Consider the following 21,861-nt stretch of genomic DNA (forward strand, 5'->3'; position numbering starts at 1 on the left):
ATAGTGCATATAGTCCCCTGTGCTATACAGTGGGACCTTGTTGTTTATCCATTCCATATATAATAGTTTGTACCTGCTAATCCCAAACTCCCAATACATCCCTCCCCCTTGGCAACCACATGTCTGTTCTCTATGTCTATAAGTCTGTTTCGTAGATAAATTCATTTGTGTCATATTTTAGATTCCACATATAAGTGATATCATATGGTATTTGTCTTTCTCTTTCTGATTTACTTAGTATGATAATCTCTAGGTCCATCCATGTTGCTGCAAATGGCACTATTTCATTCTTTTTTATGGCTGGGTAATATGTCATTATATATATGTACTACATCTTCTGTCAGTTCATCTGTCAGTGGGCATTTAGGTTGTTTCCATGTCTTGGCTATCGTAAATAGTGCTGCTATGAACATTGGGGTGTATGTATCTTTTTGAATTAGAGTTTTCTCCAGATATATCCCAGGAGTGGGATTGCAGGATCATATGGCAACTCTGTTTTTAGTTTTTTTAGGAATCTCCATACTGTTTTCCATAGTGGCTGCACCAATTTACATTCCCATCAACTGTGTAGGAGGGTTCTCTTTTCTCCACACCCTCTCCTGCTATTTGTAGACTTTTTAATAATGGCCATTCTGATCGGTGTGAGGTGGTACCTCATTGTAGTTTTGATCTGCATTTCTCTAATAATTATCAATGTTGAGCATCTTTTCATGTGCCTGTTTGGCCATCTGTATGTCTTCTCTGGAGAAATGTCTATTTAGGTCTTCTGTCCATTTTTAGATTGGGTTGTTTGGTGTTTGTTTTTTGTGTGTGTTTGTTTGTTTGTTATTGAGTTGTGTGAGCTGTTTGTATATTTTGGAAATTAAGCCCTTGTCAGTCACATCATTTGCAAATATTTTCTCCCAGTCTGCACGCTGTCTTTTTGTTTCGTTTATGGTTTCCTTTGCTGTACAAAGGCTTGTACATTTGATTAAGTCCCATTTGTTTATTTTTGCTTTTATATCTACTGCCTTGGGAGACTGACCTAAGAAAGCATTGGTATGATTTATGTTCACAGTCCTGAAGCTTTAAAGAGAATCCTGATTGTTTAAGGATGGCTGCAGCCAACAGCAACAACAACTACAACAACAAAGGAGGTTAAGACACATAAAGTGATTAAGCTTCCAGAGATTGGGGTTTCAGGTTTTTCACATGAGATATAAATTTGGTGACTGTGCTACTCAACATTTTTGTAACTTAAGTATTCAAGAAACAGATTTTTGAGAGCTTCTATTTGTGCTCCCCCAGAGCACCCAACTTTCACTGAATTAATTCAGAAATCTCAACACAGAGCAAAGATGAGATTCAAGTGACTATTTTCCTTCCTTCCTCCTTCTCTCCCTCTCCACTTTCCTTCTCTTCTTTCTTCCTTTCCTCCTTCCCTTCCTTCCTACATTTCCCCCTCCTTTCCTCCCTTTCCTTCCTTCTTTTCTTCTCCTTTGCTATTATCTGAATGTTTATGTTCCCCCAAATTCATATGTTGAAATTCTAACCCCCAAAATGATGGTATTAGGAGGTGGAGACTTTGGGAGGTTATTGGGTCATGAGGGTGGAGCCCTCATGAATGGGATTAGTGCCCTTATAAAAGAACCCCAGAGAGATCCCTGCCCTTTCCACCATGTGTGGCTGCAGAGAAAAGACAGCAGTCTAGGAAATGGGCCTCACCAGACACTAAGTCTGTTGGCACCTTTATTTTAGACTTCCCAGCCTCCAGAACTATGACAAATAAATCTTTGTTGTTTATAAGCCCCTCAGTTTAAAGCATTTTTGTTATAGCAGCCTGAATGGGTTAAAACACCCTTCCCCTTCCTTCTTTCCCTTTCCTTCTGTAGCTCCCTCTTTTCCTCCTTCCTTTCTTCCTTCCCTCTATAACTCTAAAACAATGTTTTAAAATCACCTTAGACTATTTCAAGGTTTTATATTCATATTTATGCTGGGAGATAAGTGGAGTGAATATTGTTTCATTTACTGTGAATAAGTAAAGTGAAACACAGAGAGGCTCGGTGACTTTTCCAAGACACTATGGTGAATGGGTAAACAATCCAGAGAAACAGGTTGACCTCTAGAGTTCCAGTTGAGCACTTTCCACGAGTTGTTAGCCCTTCCTGTCTGTCAGGGAGAATTCCAGTTGGTCTCACTGACAATAGCTCGTCTTATAACCAGTAAGCACAGACTGACTCCTGTATGGAGCCACCCATCTGGTGGGTGAGGCAGAAAATCTGTGTCCACCCTCACTTCTTGTCCCTTCCCAAATGTCACATCACTCAGAAATATGTACTTTATCATTCTAAACATGTAAAGATAAACTGGCTTCCCTGTTCTTAGGGGCTAGGAGTGGAAACTCCCCTTTTATCAGATCTCTTCACATCATCACCTGCACAGGTGAGTTTAAACCAGTGCTTTGGAAACGTGAGCTATGGCTCCTGGCACTGGTTGCTTGCTCTCTTCCCTTCTGGCCACCATTAATATTTGTTGTAACTTGACTTCTCTTAACGCCATTGCTCTGCAGTGTGATTTATCCCGTCTAGAACCTGGGGGCACCCAGCCTATGATCTTCGTCCCCTACAAATCGATCAGAGCTGCCTCTCTTTCCCAATTGCGTACACTTTGACTCACCCTCATCTTTCCTTCTGCCCCATCCCATGGTCCCCACAATTGTACCCAGGAGACATAAGACACCTTCTGTGAAGACATATCTAGCCTCCTAACATCTTGCATTTACAATTTGGTTTTTCCCAGCACAATTACCCATCTATAGCCTTCATTAAGACAGTGTTATTCGTCCCCAGTGCATTTACCAAAGGAGATGAATTGGGAGTTTTCATTAATGGAAATGAACTTCCCTTTTGACACTTTGAACAGAATGACTCTCCCTAAATAAGGGTCACAGTGAGATGGCAGCACTGTAAGTCACCGTCAGGTCAAGCTCCCTAGGTCAGGTCAGCATCAGGCATTAAAAAAAAAAAAAAAAAAAAAAGTCTCTATTAAGTAAATGAAATCATTTCACAGAAGGGAGGGGAACATCATCACTTGTAAGAATGCATTTTGTAAACTTCCTTTCATTAAGATGTCTTTCCAAAATGGTTCAGAAACAAAGAGAAGAAAACCTCTTCATTTCCTTTCCTAGGTTTTGCCTTTCAGAGCTGTTGAGGCTGAGCGATGCTGGGAATATGAGGAAGTCATACAAATGGGGGAGGGCAGAGCTGGGGGAATCTAGTTAGAGACACAACCTGTGTCAGAGTCATGGTCCAAGCATCGGCGCCATTTATAACCTGTTCTTTAACTTTGTTTATCTTTGTAGTCATTCACAGGGGCATCTTATTTTCTAGAAGTTGGGGCCCTATAATCATTACCTGTCTTTGGAGAAAATAAGATTATGAACATTTAGTTCCTCTTCTCAGAAAGTCGACAGTGTAATAGGTCGCTCTTCCCTGACCTTCCACCTCCCACCCCGGTGGGGCTGCTGTATTTTCATGGTTTCCTCTTGGCCCTGGTGCTATAAGCACAACCAACAATGGTGAGATCTTTGATTCTTAACCTCAATCATAAACAGAAAGGGGACAAGAGGACCCACTTTCTCATTTAGGATTTGTGATTGAGACCCTCAGCATTTCTAGGAATGAGCACAAGTTTCTGGAAGTGAATACATATGTTTGGCTATCTGGCTTATATTAGTTTGCTACAGCTGCCATAACAACGTACCACACAGCCTGAGTGGTTAAAACAACAAAAATGTATTGTCTCACAGTTCTGTAGGCGAGAAGTCTAAAATCAAGGGGTCAGAAGGTGGGGTCCTTCTGAGGGCCTGGAGGGAAGGATCTGCTTCAGGCTTCCCCTCTTGGCTTGTAGATGGTCATCGTCTCCTATGTCTTCATAGCTATGTATCTTCCCTCTGTCACTGTCTGTTGCTATGTCCAAATTTCCCCTTTTAATCAGGACACCAGTCATACTGGATTAGGGCCCACACAAATGATGTCATTTTAACATTGATGACCTCTGTAAAGACTCAATCTCCAAACAATGTCACATTCTGAGGTCCTAAAGGTTCGGACTTAATATATGAATTTTAGGGTACTCAATTCAACCTCTAACATAGCTCAAATAAGTTGCCTCAGATTCCAAAGAGAAATTGGTTTTTGGTAAAAGGTGACCAGCAACCACACTGGATTTCTTTTCCCTCTCCTATATACAGCACAGTTTCCCACCCCAGCCCCATCTCTGCACCACAGAAGGTCTAGAGTTGCCAGCAGAAGTCCCCTCACTCAGTTGGAAGCTGTGCTCCAAGTTGACACCTTGAACCATAGGGACAAGCCTATGGGGACAGATGCTGGTTTCAGAAAAGGCTCCCTCATAATGGGCCCTGATCATGGCACCTGTGAACGCCAACTGCCCACCTATCAACCTTAAGACCTGGACCCAAATCCTTTATCAGCCCTTTTTATGGTTGAATTCAGATTCCATCCATCCATCCCTTCATCAGTTTATTCATTTGATAAAGAATTCCTCAGCATCTGCCATGTGCAGGCACTGCGGTAAAAGCTGGAAGTCTAAATGATGAAAACCCATCTCAAGGAGCCCATAGCAGGGTGTGGAAGTCAGAGACAGGAGGAAATCCAATACAAATGCAGTGGCAGAGGGGTCTTTGGGCACACAGAGCTGGGTCATTCTAGTTAGACTACGGAAGGTCCAAGAAGACCCCTGGATTTACCAGGGAATGATGAACTTGGCCAAGTTCTGATATGATGTCTCCTCCTGCAGGTGTGGCATGACAGGAAGCCAAGGAGAAAAGGAGTGAGTAGAAAGAGAGAGTGTTCACCAGAGATGGATATCATCAGGATGGCAATGAAGACGAAGACTGAACTAGTCAGTGGGTCCAGCCTTTCATCTGGCTGGAGCCATCCTCCTCGCCTTTGCTCCTCTCTCCTTCTCCCCAGATGAAGGCTTCTTCTTCTGGCCTGCACACATTCACCATTCTTCCTCATCCTCTGCCCCAAACTGTGTCTCAAAGTCATAGTTTCCTATGGCTGCTATAACAGGTTACCAAAAACTCAGTGACTTAAAACAACACAAATTTACTATCTTATAATTCTGGAAGCCAGAAGTCTGAAATGGATCTCACCGGGCTAAAGTCATGTTGTCAACAGGGCTGCCTTCATTCTGGAGGCTCTAGGAGAGAATCTGTTTCCTTGCCTTCTCCAGCTCCAGCGACTGCCTGCAATCCTTGGCTTGTGGCCCCTTCTTCCATTTTCAAAGACAGCAGTACAGCATCTCCCAATCACTCTCTTTGACTCTGACCTCCTTCTTCCCATGTGATCACATTGGGCCCACTCAGATAATCCAGGATTATCTCCTCAGCTCATGATCAGCTGATTAGCAACCTTAATTCCAACTATGATCTTCATTCCCTTTTGCCATGTAATATGACATATTCACAGGTTCTGGGATTCAGATGTGGATATCTATGGCAGGGGGAGGGCATAATTCTGCCAACTATACCAAGCAAAGGCAAATTCCTTCCTATGAGAAATTCCAATGACAGTTGTTACGAAAATAGGGTTTTCATTTCAGTAGGGACTGAAAAGTGTCCACTGGGTTTTTGAACAGAAAGAGGACCTGAATAAGGGCGATGTCAGAGCCCAGTGCAATAATATGTGAAGGAAGAGTCAAGAAATGAGAAAGTAAATACAGACAACACTGTAAGGATATCATCTGTTTGTAGGGCCAGTAAACAAGTCATTCATATTAGTGAGTAGAGCAAGCACCAGGGATGGGGTAACAATATCAGATTGAAAGTCTTAATTATAGACTTTGCATTCTCCAAATTCTAGGAATCAGATTCCTTGTTCCATAGATCCTCATCCCAGTCCATTTGCCAATCAATTTTTGGGAGAGATCTGGCACAGGAAGCGGTGGAACAGTGATGCACTGCCCAGGTGTCCTTCTTAGCAAGTTTGCACAATATCCTGGAATCCTTGCCAGGGAGTTTGATCTTGGGAGAGTACTCCCAAATCTTTAAACTCTCCCTTATCCAACCTTATATTCCAGGCTCCACGACCCAGAACCCTCAGAACCAGACCCATGTATATTCCACGGGTCTTGCTGGTCCATGCTGCCTAAGTCTTGCAGCTATTTTCCTCAATTATCTGGTTTAGCACATCCCCAGCTGGGCTGTGCCAGGATGAAACCTATTTATAGACCTAGGGATCAGGAGGGGAGGGGGCTCAGGTTATCTTGCAGGGGCGAGGTCTCTGCACTGCCTCCAAGCATAAGGGAAGTGCTAGCTCTTCATAGGAGGGATAGGCTACTTCTGTAGACTCAGGGGGTGCAGGGGAATCTGGAGATTCAAGACTTTCGAGAGATCAAAAAGGTGCAAAATTTCAGAAGCCACTCACTCCCTGCACTTTCATGGACCTAAGAGTGCATACCTCCTTAAACTGCACCCTGGATGCTTCCTTTTCCTCTTCCTAGTCTCTGTCCTGCATCCAGACGTGAAGGTCTCACTCCTTCTCAACCAGGACCCTGACCTTGGCAGAGCAGACCGGCCTTGCTTAGAGTTTAAGCTTCTTTAGCAAGGACCCCAGGAGGCTGTGCAAACTAGCTACTAAGATGGCACCTCAAAGCATGGAAAAAGTAATGACCAACTTACTGAGTTCAAATGCCAGAATTCCTGGGATCAAACGGCTCCTCTGGGTGAGCAGGCTGGAGAGGACAGATCATGGAAGACCAGAAAACCCATGTTCAATGGGAAAGCCTAGATGATAGGCCACTTACAAGACAACAGGATGGGCTGGTGATGGGTCACTAGCAGCACTTGGGAAGTTCAGAGGAGTTCCTCTTCTTTAGGCCAGGGTTGATGACAGGAGAGGCTGCTAGAGAAATAGTCTCACCAGACCAATGGGGATGATAAGACCCTAAACAGGAGAGACTAGGAAGCAGAGCATAACCATGTTTAACCATCAAAAGCCAGGTGGATGCAGGTATTGTAATGACTAGCAAGGCATCCCTAGGGCAAAAGAGACGAGCAGCTGGCAAGGGCGCTGCTCACCTTGTGCCTGTAAAAGAACCAAGGATGCATGACAAGGAGACTAAAGGGAGTTGCCCCCATTAAGGGTCATGGTCCTTTTCATAGTTTCCAGACCTGAGCCAGTTTTCAGACAATAACTCATTGATTAAAGAGGAGATGGAGCCCCCAGGACAGACCTTGTAACATATGGCAAATGAACATGGTAATGATGCCCCCCCCAGTCTTGACCCAAAGGGACCTCAGCCATTTACTCAGGTAACTGTACACTGGGCAAGAGAAACACTCAAATATGTCTAGGAATATTGCACACAAGGTCTCAGCTTACACTGATAGCTGGAGAACTGAAGCATTATCATGGCTCTTCTGTGAAAATGCGAGCATATGGGGCCCAGGAATAATGGCATCTGACCAGCATGCAACTGAGAGGGTATCCACTAGTTCTACAGACCCACCTGGCAATGATTTACCTCATCTTCAAAAGTACAATTGGGATAGACATATTGGTAGTCAGAGCAACCAACTTACATTGAGTTCTTGACCTATGGGATAAGAATGACCATAGTGGGGAAAGCCAAGTGGAAACTTCTGAAACTGCCACCTCCCACCCTGCCCAAATATAATATTAAATCAAAAAATATATATCACATACCAGGGGAGGAGAGTAGAAATTATTTTCACCCTCAATGATCTAAAGGATACAGGGGTAGTGGTCCCCTTCCTGTCTCCTCTTAATTCATCAGTTTGGTCCCTGAAGGAACCAGATAGATCCTGGAGGATGACAGCAGACTACTCAAACTCAACTAAGTAGGAGCCCCAGGTGCTGCTGTCACACCAGACGTGGTGTCTTTGTTGGGGACATTAACAGGTCTCAGGTACATGCTATGTAGCCATGGATTTGATGAAGTGAAGGTGTTCCTCTCTAACTCTATCAGAAAAGAAAATCAGAAACTGTTTGCATTCAGATTGAAAGAACAAAAATATGCCTTTACCGTTTTGCCCAAGGCCTATGTTAGCTCTTCTGCCCTCTGTCGTAATGCAGTCTGAAGAGATCTGGACATCTGGGCATCCCACAGAACATCACATCTATAGCATAATTCTAGTCTGGCCAGATGGACAAGAAGTACCTAGTACACTGGAGGCCTTAGTAAGACACATGTGCTCCAGGGGGTGAGAGATAAACCCTATGAAGATTCAGGGCTTGCTATATCAGTAAAATTTTAGGGGTCTGGGACATCCCATCCAAAGTAAAGGACAAAAATATTGCATCTTGTTTCTCTCACTACAAAGAAGGAAGCCCAAATGTGACATCAAGGACAGACTTATGATAGTCTCCACTAGCAATGATCGCTCTGCCATGGGTAGAAGAAGTGATACCAACAATGCTAGGTTTTCTGTATACATAAATATTCATTGAGACTCTCAAAGGGTTATGGGCAACAAAAGTGAACAAAAAATCATAAAATTTGATTAAATTTACTTAGGGACTTAAAACAACAGCCATTTATTTAGCTCATGATTCCTTAGGTTAACAATTTAGGCTGGGTTCAGTTGGATGGTTCCTCTGATTTTGCCTGCGCTCATCATGCATGTGTGCTTAGCTGCCGAGACAGCCAGGGACTGGCTAGTTTGGGATGGTCTCTGCTGAAACATCCTACCTTGGTTCCATGTGGTTGTTCATCCTCCAACAGACTACTCTGGTCTTATTCACAGGGAATCTGGACAAGGATCAAAGAAAGAACAGCCATGGATGAGCTCTTGTGCTAAGCTTCGAAATGTCACACCTCACTTCTGCTGTGTTCTATTTGTTAAAGCAAGTCACAGGGCAGCCCAGATTCGAAGGTAAGGGAAACTGACTCTGACTCTACCCCTCGATGGGAGAGTTGCAAAGTCATATTACAGTGAACATGGATACAGGGAAAAGCAAAGGACGATGGCCCTTTTCTACCAGTCTGCTAGTTTCTGCATGAACTGACATTTGTTGGGGCTCCCAAAGAAGAAAAGCTCCTGAAAGAGTGAGGGAGGCAGGAGCCTGATCAAACTTCTAGGCCAGTCATTTCAATGCCTGAATCAGAAATTCCTAAACAAGTCTGAGGTCCCTCTTTTAAAAACACAGCAGGAGCACAAAGCCCTGACCTTTGCTTCTCTTCTCTCTGAACTCATTCCACCCTCTGAAATGACTTATCTGTGCCTCTTGTCCTCTTTAGGGTCAATTTAGAAATGACTCCTTCAGAACAGAGCAAATTGGTAAACACTCTAACAGGGGTGGACAATTTATTCAAGCAAAACAGGAATGAATTCCTGTCATCTACCTGGCACCCTCCTGCATGATTTTATCACAGCCTTTGTTTCAAAAGAGAAGAAAAACAAGTGGTCTGACACAGAAACTGCACTAAAATGCTAGTAAGTCTGCACTCACAAGAAACAAAAAGAAAGAAAGGAGAAAATCCTAAAAATGTTGAGGTAGGGAGCCAAATGTACCATATGTTCTTGGGAATCTGATCTTGACCATGAATCTCACAGATGGCTGTCAGAGTGAGCTAGGTGGTGAGGGGAATGAAGTGATAAGAAGGGTTTCATCAGAGAATAGCCATGTACGACCTCTCCCTTTTCTCCTTTGAAAAGGGGTATTTGATGAAACAAAGCACAATTTCCTAAATCCCAAACCTATTTTTATTTCTATTTGCAAAATTATTTTCTCTGCTCTTTAACGTTTCCTGGTTCTCTTTTTTCTCCCCCTTTTTTCTTTTCTCTCCTCCGTTAAGGAGCAGGGGATTTCAAGCTTTGCTTCCTTGTCAAGTCGAAAGGCCAAAGAATCAGAAGTTGTGGGCCTTTTGGTTTCTCTCTATTTCAGGATATGATGAGGTCACATAGATTTGCAAGGTAGAGAGGTGCTCTATTATCTAATCATGGCTCCAAGAACAGGAATTTGGAAGGAAAAAAGGAAGTAATTAGGCTTCTCCCTCTTAAAATGCCTTTAAAATGTGGATTTAAGAAAACATGTACTCCAGAGTCAAACAGAATGAGGAGAAAGAGCTTCTTAGATTTCAAAACACAGTGGACTTGGAGCTTGAAGAGAATTTAAAGGGACTAGAGCTATAAACAAGTCTGATCCCCTAAATTAACCAGATCCCAGCCTGAGCTCAAGAAGACATTGCCCACAAGAGCCACCATGCGAAGGACAATTTTTGAATGCAATCAATAAGATGCTCTAAATTGAACTTGCCTTTATGAGCTTTTGTATTCAAACAGACCAAAAGAAAAAAAAAAAGGGAGGCAGTTTAGCATGGTATTAAGTGCTTAGACCCATACCAGATTGCCTGGGTTTGGGTCCCAGCTTTACCAGTGTCATGAGTTGAATTGTGCCCACTCCCTGCCTCCCAAAATTCCTAGGTTGCAGTCCTAAGCCCCCAGCACCTCAGAATGTCACCTAATTTGGAGATCGGGTCTTTACAGAGGTAAACAAGTTAAAATGAGGTCGCTAGGGTGGGCCTCAACACAATATGACTAGTATCAAGGAGAAATGTGGACACACAGAGACATACATACAGGGAAAACGTCTGGTGAAGATGAAGGCAGAGATCTGGGTGATGATTCTACAAGCCCAGGAACACCAAAGATGGCCAGCAAACCACCAGACACTCAGAGAGAGGCCTGGATCAGACTCTCCCTCACAGCCTCAGAAGGAACCAACTGACTTGATCTTGAAATTCTGGCCTCCAGAGTTGTGAGACAATCCACTTCTGTTGTTTCAGCCGCTCAGCTGTGGTTCTTTGTCACAGTAGCCCTATATACAAATGAATACACCCAGTTTTCATGTATCTGTTGATACCGAGCAGGACCCTGTGGGGCTCCTGGGCACAAAAGCCTTTCTGTGTCCACCATTTCTTGATTACAGGAAATAGGCTTCATTCAGCCTCCATGACCTTCCCTGAGTTCCAACCTGCAGGTTCAAGCAGTTGCTAATCAGGGAAGGGAGGGGATGTGAGACAAGGGAAGAACAGTTCAAAGAAACAAAATGTAGTGCAGCCTTAGGGTTGAGTCCTGGTTCCCCATCATGGGATACACACAATATCTTTGAGTCGTTTTGCAGATACTGAAACCCCCATCAGGTGGAAAAAGTTAATGGTATGCTGCCCACAAGCACGTAGACCCCAGACCGGCTGGAACCAGATGGTTGATGGTGCTGACTCCCAATTACCTCACCACCAACCAATCAGAAGAATATCAATGAGCTGATCACGCCCTCTTTGCACAATTACTATAATACTCCTCACGACTCCCTCCAGGTCAGGAAACACAGTTTTGAGGGAGTAAGCCCGCTGCGGCCCCCTTTGCCTGACGAAGCAATAAAGCTATTCTTTTCTACTTCACCCAAAACTCTGTCTCTGAGATTTATTTAGGTGTCAGGGTACAGAAGCGGGATTCGGCTTCACTGTGACTCTGGGCACAGCTCCAGGCACATGTGGATAATAGTAACAGGGTCCAATGCAGATGTTGTTAGAAGGATTAAATGAATTAGTATGTGCAAGTGCTTCAAATAGAAGTTGACACAAAGGAAGCTACATATGCGTATTTGTTAAAGAGATTAAAAAAAAAAATCCACATCTACGCCAGTCATTTTAGGAATTATTAGTTAATTTGTCTGACTTTGCAGCCAGGTGGTATTAGAGGGGTTTTTTAAAAAAATCCTTTAGAAAATCTAAAGGCCATTACTTATTCCAAGTACGGCCAACAAACTGTTATAATTAGAGCTATGTTGTTTTCTTCATTTTTCTTTCAATAGTGTGATCTGGCACTACCGAGGGCCGTTAGGTTTCTAATAAATTATTAATCTGGGAGTTAATAATTCATGTTAAATGGTGCTATAAGCCACTTTCTCTGGCAAATGTGAGCAAAGGTCATAACTTTTTAACAGCAAAGGTGAAACCTTTTCTAAGTTTCTTTTTCCATGCTCTATCATGGAAATATTAAGATATGGAAGGCAAATTTTAACCAGAGCTGAGAAAGCAAGATAATTCCAAGGGTAAAAGGTCTAGACCTTCAGTTGTATTTTGTGGACCAGTACTATCTCCACAGCCCCGAAGGAAGGAGAGAAAAGCTCCAGAGAACTCAGAGGTATGCCAGCCCCATGAGAGCCTTCCCAGGAAGGACACGGCAACTCAGGTTTGTGGATCTTTGACAAGACGACATATAATAATTATGTGTTGATTCGTTGTTGATAAAAAAATTTTTTCAGAAAATAACAAGGCATTTGAGATAGTAACTCACCAGTGAGATTTTTTTTTTTTTTTAAACAATGGTTTGTTTTTTTTTTTTTAATTTATTTATTTATTTATTTTTGGCTGTGTTGGGTCTTCGTTTCTGTGCGAGGGCTTTCTCTAGTTGTGGCAAGCGGGGGCCACTCCTCATCGCGGTGCGCGGGCCTCTCACCGCCACGGCCTCTCTTGTTGTGGGGCACAGGCTCCAGATGCGCAGGCTCAGCAATCGTGGCTCACGGGCCCAGTTGCTCCGCGGTACGTGGGATCTTCCCAGACCAGGGCTCGAACCCGTGTGCCCTGCATTGGCAGGCAGACTCTCAACCACTGCGCCACCAGGGAAGCCCCACACCAGTGAGATTTTTTTATAACAAATAATAATTCTTCTAAATTGCAAGGCACGGCTTTAAGTATAGCAAGCACAGAACCCTAAGCAAATCCCGCTCACCATTGACATCTTTGATTTTAATTAATGTATTTAAGCTCTGCCTTTTTTTTTTTCCAGAAAGAGTTTGAGGTTATTCCTGATTGCAGACCACAGAAGACAAGAAATTAAAGGCTCCTTACCTCAATAAATTTGCATTTACTGTCCAACTCATTGATTCATCCTTGGGTCTAGGAAGCAATCACTGGTGACCCAGATGTTCTGAGTGTTTTCTACCTTTTTTAGCCCCGGTAATTACTTGTAAACTTCATGTCAAGCCACAGACTGGTGTAATGAAATAACATGTGCCCATTTGGAGAATAAAATTCTTCTTAGTAGCTTTTTTTCAGTTTTGATTAAAAAATGTCAAATATGGAAAGAATGATGTCTGAAGACTCAGGATAAAACTTAAATGGAAACCACTAGTTTAAAGAGTTTCAGGGCTAAAAGTCAAGTCTTCTAGCTCTTGTTTTTCTAAAGAAAATTTGAATAGCATATGCTTTTCATTGCGCTCCTTCGCAGTCATTTACATATTCGGGAAATGTATATTTGGCAACAGGTCCTATTTTTAGGAGTCCTTGAAACTTGCCCTTTGAAAATGTTTTCATTTCTGGCACATATGTGTGTTTTCAGCAGAATAAAAATACAAAGCAAAAAAGAAAAATATGTACAGAAAGGAATGATTTTTCCAGCCCCATGGAGCATAATAAGAAAGCAATCATTCAGTTGTGACTTTAAAAATGGATTCATGCCTGGATTTTCCAAGTATTTCCTTCTAAATGACCATTTCTCTACAGAACTGAACTAATGTAAAGAGACAGGTTGTTCCAGTGCCAGAACTGAACAAGCAAAAAGGATGGAGGTTGTATTTTTATAGGAGGAACTTGACCAAATAATACCCTCTCTGTTTCCCCGCAGCCCCTTGGGTTGATGCAGAAGAAGGTGCCATATGCCCATTGTGTAGCTTGGAGCACGTTTTCCTGGCCTGACTCTTGATCACCATCAGACTATTATTTGCAGTCAGTAACAAAGATTCATCCTTGTGTCCACCAAGCAACAAGGAGAAGCTTTGTCACTTAGTGTAATTAATAGCTACACTTCACATGGGAAGATGGAAGAAGAATGCCCTTCTCACGTAGATTTGTGTGGATTCAGAACAGGCTTCGTGGAACCTTGCTGCCTTTTGACCATTTAAAAGGCCAGAACTCCAACAGAGGTAGTAAGATGGTCAGCCAAGGGTTCCTTTCTGTGGTTTGCTTCTGTTTTCAAGAGCAATAAAGTAAGGCTAACCTTTTAGTGCTTAAAACTGTTCAGTCTTATTTAAAACATGCCTTGTGGAAACTAAACAGGCACACACCTAAATGCAACCTTGGACTAGTTGCTGTATTGAAGGAAAAAAACATTATAAAGGATATATTATTTGGATAAAATTGGAATATGGATGGCATATTAAATAAATGTATGATATTGATGTTAAATTTACTGAAGTTGATAAGTGGTCTGTGGTTATGGAAGAGAATAATTATCCTTGTTCTTAAGAAATATACACTGAAGTACTTAAGGATGACAAGTCACGATATATGTAAACTTACTTACAAATGTTCAGAAAAAATACTTTGTGTGTCTGCGTATATGTATATGTATAGAAAGAGAGTATAAATGAGAAAGCAAATGGAGTAAAATGTTCACAACAGGTGAATCTAGGTAAAGAATATTTCTAGACTTCTCAACTACCCTCTCCTAGCACTCAGACATCAGTCTTTACCTGCTAGCCAGTAGAAACAGTTCTAATTATCCTAATCGATTGGTTAGGATGTCACTATGATGTCGCACTGTCTTTGTTCAAAATCCCATCCCTCCCTATAGGGGAGGGTGGGGGGGAGACGCAAGAGGCAGGAGATATGGGGATATACGTATATGTATAGATGATTCACTTGGTTATAAAAGCAGAAATTAACGCACCATTGTAAAGCAATTATACTCCAATAAAGATGTTAAGTAAATAAATAAATAATAAAATCCCATCACCTGAGTTTCACAAAGCAAACCTCTACTGAAAAGCCAAATTTCCTCTATGGCTGCAATTAAGTTTCTGAGGCCAAGCTCATTGTGTGTTGAGATCACCACTTCCAAATAAACTAGAAAGATTAAATAACTAATTGCTTCTCCATGAACTCTTCAACAATTTTCTCATAACCCAAAATGATCTCTCCCCTCGAAACCCGTTGTGAATCATTAGGTGGCATCCAGTTCCATAACAAGAGGTAATGTACCAGTTCCATGTGCATAATCCCTGAGTGACTTAATCTAAGGTTTGTTTTGTTAGTTTGGCTGGTACTTCCCATGGGTTTGCATCAAGAAACCTATTTTCCCCTCTCAAGAAGCATGAGATCCGTGGTAGCCGTTCTTTTCTCTTTTAATCTTATCTTTTTTTTTTTGAAGTATAGTTGATTTACAATGTTTCAGGTGTACAGCAAAGTGATTCAGTTAGAGATAGATGATGCTAGATAGATAGATAGATAGGTAGATAGATAGAGAAATATATACATATATATTCTTTTTCAGATTCTTTTCCATTACAGGTTATTACAAGATATTGAATATAGTTCCCTATGCTATACAGTAGGTCCTTGTTGTTTGTCTATTTTATATATAGTAGTGTGTATCTGCTAAGCCCAAATTCTCAATTCATCCTTCCCCTCTGCTTTCCCCTTTGGTAACCATATGTTTGTTTTCTATGTCTGTGAGTCTATTTCTGTTTTATAAATAAGTTCATCTGTATCTTATTTTAGATTCCACATATAAGTGATATCATATGACATTTGTCTTTCTCTGTCTGACTTACTTCACTCAGTATGATAATCTCTAGGTCCATCCATGTTGCTGCAAATAGCATTATTTCATTCTTTTTTATGCCTGAGTAATATTCCATTATATACATACTGCATCTTCTTTATCCATCCATCTGTCAAGGGACATTTAGGGTGCTTCCATAATGGTAGTCCTTCTTGAAATAAACAACCACTTACTTCAGGTAATAGTATTGATAGTACTTGCCATAGTAGTCGTACTAGTCACGGTAGTGGTGACATTTCACTGAGGATGAGGCACAGTTCTGTACTTTGCCACATCCTTATGATGTAAGTACTATGAGTTTCCCATTTTAAAGATGAGGAAGTTGAGGCACAGAACAAGGAGGGCATCCTGGCCATTGGAAAGTCAGATTTGGCAACCACCTTGTATTGGTCAGACAGTCTAACCACTATAGCAAACAATCCTAAATCTCAGCAGCTTAATCTAATAAAGGTTTATGTCCCACTCGTCTGATCACAGTCTGATCAGGCAGTTAGCAGCAGCCTTCCACAAGGTGACTCAGAGACCCTGGCCCCTTTCTCCTGGCGATTCCACCATCCTCTGGTCCTCGGAGTCCTCCTTGGACCAGGTCTAGCCGGTGGAGAATGAAGAGGCATGGAATGTGGTCTCCTGTGTGACCAGGAGAAAAATGAGCCCCTTGGTGAACACTTGGCATGTTGTCGGAAAGATCACAGAAGCCTGGGTTAGACTGGAGCAAAGAAGAGAGAAGAATTTTGGTCCCTCCCCACCTATCCAGCATGGCACGCTTCACTTCCTCCTTCACCTTGCCCCACACAGAGAACCTACAACCACACACGTCTTCTGGGGTCAGGAAATCACATTGTGATTCCTTGTGCTTTCAAGAGCAATCAATCCTGAGTCTTCTGGGCCAGGGTCTCCCTCAACAACTAAACAAAAGAAGCAGTGTCCGGTGATGGCCAGAGGCTCGAGAACTTTCTCTGACTCACCTGAACTTTGGCCTGAAATAAGCAAAGCCCTAGGATACTGACACGGGCTTGACCTGGGCACAGCATTGTTTCTGAGTGCTTAGACTGGGCTCTCACTCTGGTCCCCACCACACCTTCTTTGTTATGTCACAAAACTTTCATGAATTTATGTCAGGCAAATCGGGGCTTAGCTGACTACAGTCACAGGCATCCAGGAAGAGCAGTGGTAAGAAGACAGAGGTGCTTGTCCATGGTTGACAAGCCCCCTCCTTGCTATTCAGTGATGTCCTATTTATTCTGAATATTTTATTTCATCTGTCAGTCTCTTTAGATATCCCTTTTTAATTATGTATAGTAGGGATATTTCTTATCAAACATCAGATTCTAGACATTCATAACTTTCATGGGCCCAGAAGATAAAACTTAATGTTGCCTCAAAAATATCTCTCAAAGATCTTGACTTTGCCAAACTTTATTGTTTCAGAGATCATGTATACAGTAATGCCACTACTCAAAGACATCTTTAATGTAGCATCATAAATCCAATGTCTCTTTAGAACATGTGAGTCAGCATAATTTTTTCCTAACAAGTTGGTATCTCAATGTCTTTATCCTCTGCTGGTATCAAAACTCCAGGGAAAATACAGTGTTTAAGAAACACTACAGTGTTCACTGAAAATATATAGCACAAAAATTTTCAAGACAAAATACAGAAATAATCATTCTTCCCTCCTCTTTCTTCCTACCCTTTACCCTTTCTTCTTCTAAGAGCTTTCAAATAAAAATTCAGAGAGGAGGAAACTTACCAAATAAAACAAAACAAGCAAAGCCAATTAGACATAGTATCTAATTCTGTATATCAGTATAAAACAATGTTTCTGCATTAAAAACATTTTAGAAATTATGAAAAGTTGTAAAAATGAAATTAAAACCACTCATAATTCCATTAACCAGAAATGATCTTTTTTCTAAATTGGAATTAAATAGTATAAACAGTATATTCTACCTTTTTCCCTTTAGATAGTGTAAGCATATTCCCATTGATTTAGTGTACTTTGAAAACACGACTTTTCACAGTTACATGTCTGTTATGTGGTTGATAATAACATTGGCTTATTGCTGGAAATATAAGTCTTCATAATGTATTGTTATTATAAATAACACTATGATGAACATCTTAAGGTACCACTTGGTTGTTGATAATCCTTTACAACAACATGAACCATGGGCCTCTTCTCAGCTACTATGTGGATATGGATTGCTGATTTTCTGACTTGGACTGCTGAGAAAATGTTCCTGAGTGGCTAAGACACTTTTCTAAGGAAAATATTACAAAGCTTATTTTCAGTTATCCATGATAATGGAGGAAAGGGAGATGAAAACCCCAATTTCATGGACTTTCTGTTGGTCCTGAAAATGCATGAGAACGGATCCAGAGAATTCCTAGACACCACGGGTGGCATTGAGGGACTATTTTTATAATAACTAATTTGGTTCACTTTCTTCTGTGACAGTCGGAAACTTGGCCAATGAATCCTTTTGCCCCCTCTCTCCTCATTTGAGAGATTAGTCAATGTCATAGTCTACATAAAGAGAGATTATTTTTCTTTATACAAGTCACAAACATGGGAGGGGGAAATACACGAGAGATAGAAATGCAATTAATTTTGTCCGGGCCCTGAAAGTCGTTCATGAAATTGCCAAGCTGAGGGAAAAGACAAAGAGACTGTCGGGTGAGAAACCAAAATTGAGAGCCAGGAGACTTAGAGGGTGGGGTAAGGGGAGGCAAGGGGGCGGGGGGTGGCACTGGCAGCCAGTGGGTCAGCAGAACCTGAGCCAGAGGTCAATGGCCTATGGGGGTCAGTGGGGGAGGGGGGGTTCTCTTTTTGTCCACAGTTCAGTGAACTTGCTGATTAGAAGAACAACTTAAGACTTTCATAAGCGCTGTGACCAAATCCCTACGGAAAAGTGTCTACGACAGCCCGAGCAAAGCCTGCAATGAATTGTTGGACGTAATTAAAGGTTCACGTCCCATACTGGTGGCAGAGGGTGAAGCAAGTTGACTTACAGAAACTAAGTCTTTTCCAACCCACAAGTCTCAGAACTCGCTCAGATTTGGGAAAATTCCATGAGCAAAAGGCAGACACACGTTTACCACGACTCCCTCCATCTTGTGAAAAATCGCATTTTCCTGAGAACCCAATGTGCTTCTCCAGATGACACGTGTCCTCCCAACCAGAATCTAGGGAAAACTCTGGGAGGAGAAGGGCGGAGAGGCTTTAAAAACGCCTAGACACACGCTGAGTCACCAAGGGCTCTTCCAATGTCAGTGAGGGCCACCCCTGGGCAGAAGAAGACTCCCTTTCAGGCTGCAGCCCTGGAGACGACAGGGGTTGGGGGTGTGAAGAGGAGGAAGGGGCCGGGGAGCTCAGAGGCTCAAGTAGCAGCCTGCTCTTGGCAGGGGCGGCTGCTAATTTTCTTTGGCTGGCTCTGACTACCTGTCTGAAAGCGCTGCAATGCAGGAAGGAAATTTTTCAAAAGATTAAACTATTATTGTTTCCTGTGTGGCTCTCTTCGCTGGTGTATGAAAAAAAGCTTTAAGGGCACTTGAAAAGAGATTTGTCTGAATAGCACGGCTGTTGTGATTCATCTCCCCCTCCAGTGGGGATTTGGCCAATTTCCTCAGGAAAGTGGTTGATTAGGACCCATGGATTTATCCATGGCCTAAATATAAGATGTCATAAAGGTGATTAATGGTGAGCTCCCCATCAGAGGGAGTTGAGAGTTTATAAAAGCTATTTTTAACGGTCTGAAAGGGGAAAAAGAACCTCATTTGTAACGTTGCCAACGTGTTTCAAGAGTTAAAAACTTCTTTGTGGCCCCGGATAATTCATGCTACCAACTGTTAAAGGTCGTTGTATTTTCTGATTTTACAAGTTTGTTTGAAAAATTCATTCAGCATGTTTTGCTGTTTATAGAAAAGCACATGAGGAAAGGAAAATAAAATGTATTTCCCCCCCTGACTAGTGACCGCTGCTCCCGTAACACTTAAGTACAATAAAGTTGTTTGTTTTTTCCACCCTGCCTTGCTGTTTATGTCCCACCATACAAATAGCAATTGATGGAGGATATTCTGAGACAGTTTTCAGAGCCCAAGTGAAACTAGCCTGGGGTTCCCAAGTCAGGGGAAATCAGAGTTGTTCAGAAATCAGATGATGGCACTGATGGCCACTGGCAGTGTCTAGCGTGGCTCAGTGATGTCACGTTAACCAGAGATGCTCCAAAATGTGAATTCACTGTCCTGACAGTTCCACAAGGCAAGGTCCCTTCTCCAGTCACAAAGCAACCAGCTTTATCTAAAGGAACATAGATGATCTGCCTTCCTATAAAGCAGCTACCAAATTCTCTGAAACTGGCAATCAACCACTGGCCAAATCATGCAGTAAAGCACTAAAAAATATTTACTGAAAATAAAAGGTTGCCAATGTTGGCTACATATTTGGGCCTTTTATGGAAACATGAAGTCATGGGTGCATTTGCTAATGTGTATAGGGCGGGTGGGATAAGGGGAGTGGAGTGTAATTGTTGAAATACAATCAATTGCTATGAACTATTTTAGTGCTTTCTGGGATCCTTGCATCATTTTGTAAGTTGACCATAATCCACATGGGAAACCTGATGTAGTACAAGGTGTTCTTTAATTCCTTAATTTGTTTAGCAAACATCTAATGTGGCAGGAACACCGACTGCTACTCAGTGCTAGAGAGGAAAATATGACTAAGGGCTCAATGAGCTCCTGAGTGAGCCTGGCAGATAAAGAAGCTTCTTACAAGAGTGAGATAAGTGATTTGATAATGTATATACAGACTCTCAGCCTGAGTCAGGGAGAGGTGAAAGTTTTTCTCCCAGAGTGCTAGAAGTAGAGATAATAATAGCTATCACAGCTAACTAGAAGCTTCTGTTGAAGGGCACAACCCAGAAGTTGAAGGAATGGCTCTCTTTGGGTCCTGTTGTCCTGAACTTACTCTGGTTACCACACCCAACTGCAGTGAAGACACAATATTATAAGCAATTAAATGTAAATTATAAGCAGTTTTTTAAAATTGAAGTATAGTTGATTTACAATTTATAATATGTAAATATTTATAACAAAGTGCAATCAATTTTCATAGCAATACAATATGTACAGGGTTTGTTCAAAAAGTGGTAGAGAATTTAAATGCAAGAGGAGCCAGAGGAGATGAGATCATCTTCAAGTCTTCAGACTCAAGGAAAGATGGCAGGAGTGAGGAAGATCCCTCAGCACTGGCTTTAGCTGCTGCTATGGCTGCGTCCTCAGCCGTGTTAGCTCTTCCAGCAGTGGGCTGTATCCCATCCATCTTTGTGCCTCCAGTGCCTAGTATAGCTCATTCCCTGTCATTTATTGACTCCTGATTAACGTTGAAGAGACGGGAAGAACACTTTAGTTGGGTTTTAAATAATGGATAAGATGTACAAAGCCCTATCACCAAAGGGCCATTTGACCTTGGCCTCACAACCACAGGGTCTCAAATTTGGACTTTCAAGATACATATATGACATATAGAGATGACACACAAGGTTGAAAGATGATGACATTCATCACACAACTTTGATCTCATGTTGCGTTATCAGGCTACCCCCCTGTGGTACACAGTGAATTAGTTTTTATAAAACTTATAAATATCTTGTGCCTAACACAAACATACAGCACTGTGGGCTTTGTGTTTGGGTTATAAAGAACTTGTTTGTTAAAATGTAAAGTTAGGTATTCTGGAATATTTGCAATGCTGTTTCGGCCTTTCTTCCCCTTGTTGTTGTTGTTGTTTTTGTTTTGTTTTGTTTTGTTTTTTCACTTAGGGTCTCAAAAAACTTGATGTATCCTGAGCCTCTCTCAATCTTTAAAACTCCAGGAACAGATATTCTAAGGTTGTCCACTCCAAACTATACTCTTCAGTGCAAGTTCCCTGAACATCCCATCTTTTTTTTTTCCATTTAGATTTGGTAACTGGTCTTCAACCAGTTTCCCAGGGTAAAGTCATGGGATTCCGGTAATTTCCTGGCCCTTTCCATCCTTCAAAACTGTTACTTTAAGGGCCAGTAGTCTTTCTTGACCTGGGTTCTCAGGATACGCAGACCCTGGTTTCCAGCTAAGTCCAATCATTCATGGTAAGCAGGTAAACAAGGAAAGAAAGTGAGGATGGATATAGTCCTCCAACCCTGAGAATACCTGTTTAGACATTACTGCCTTTTGAGGCATCTACCATACCCTCCATTCAAAGTTTATAAGTACACACATAA

The 21,861-nt window shown here is 41.9% G+C and overlaps 1 protein-coding gene across 10 annotated transcripts in view; it reads right to left on the bottom strand.

Annotated features, from left to right (window-relative positions):
• The window catches only part of SETD4 (SET domain containing 4), a 423,911-nt gene that overhangs the window by 83,790 nt on the left and 318,260 nt on the right, over window positions 1-21,861 (bottom strand). Inside the window, exon 16 of one of the 10 annotated variants that reach the window (XR_011074345.1) lies at window positions 8,708-8,778. The exons of 8 other annotated variants lie outside the window; for them this stretch is intronic. The gene's annotated coding sequence lies outside the window, so the exon portion shown is untranslated. Of the gene's footprint in view, window positions 1-8,707; window positions 8,779-20,872; window positions 20,973-21,861 lie in introns of those variants that run through there. One more of the 10 variants, XR_011074344.1, reaches the window with a different exon arrangement.

The sequence above is a fragment of the Eschrichtius robustus genome, chromosome 6 (assembly GCF_028021215.1).
Source record: "Eschrichtius robustus isolate mEscRob2 chromosome 6, mEscRob2.pri, whole genome shotgun sequence".
NCBI lineage: Eukaryota > Metazoa > Chordata > Mammalia > Artiodactyla > Eschrichtiidae > Eschrichtius > Eschrichtius robustus.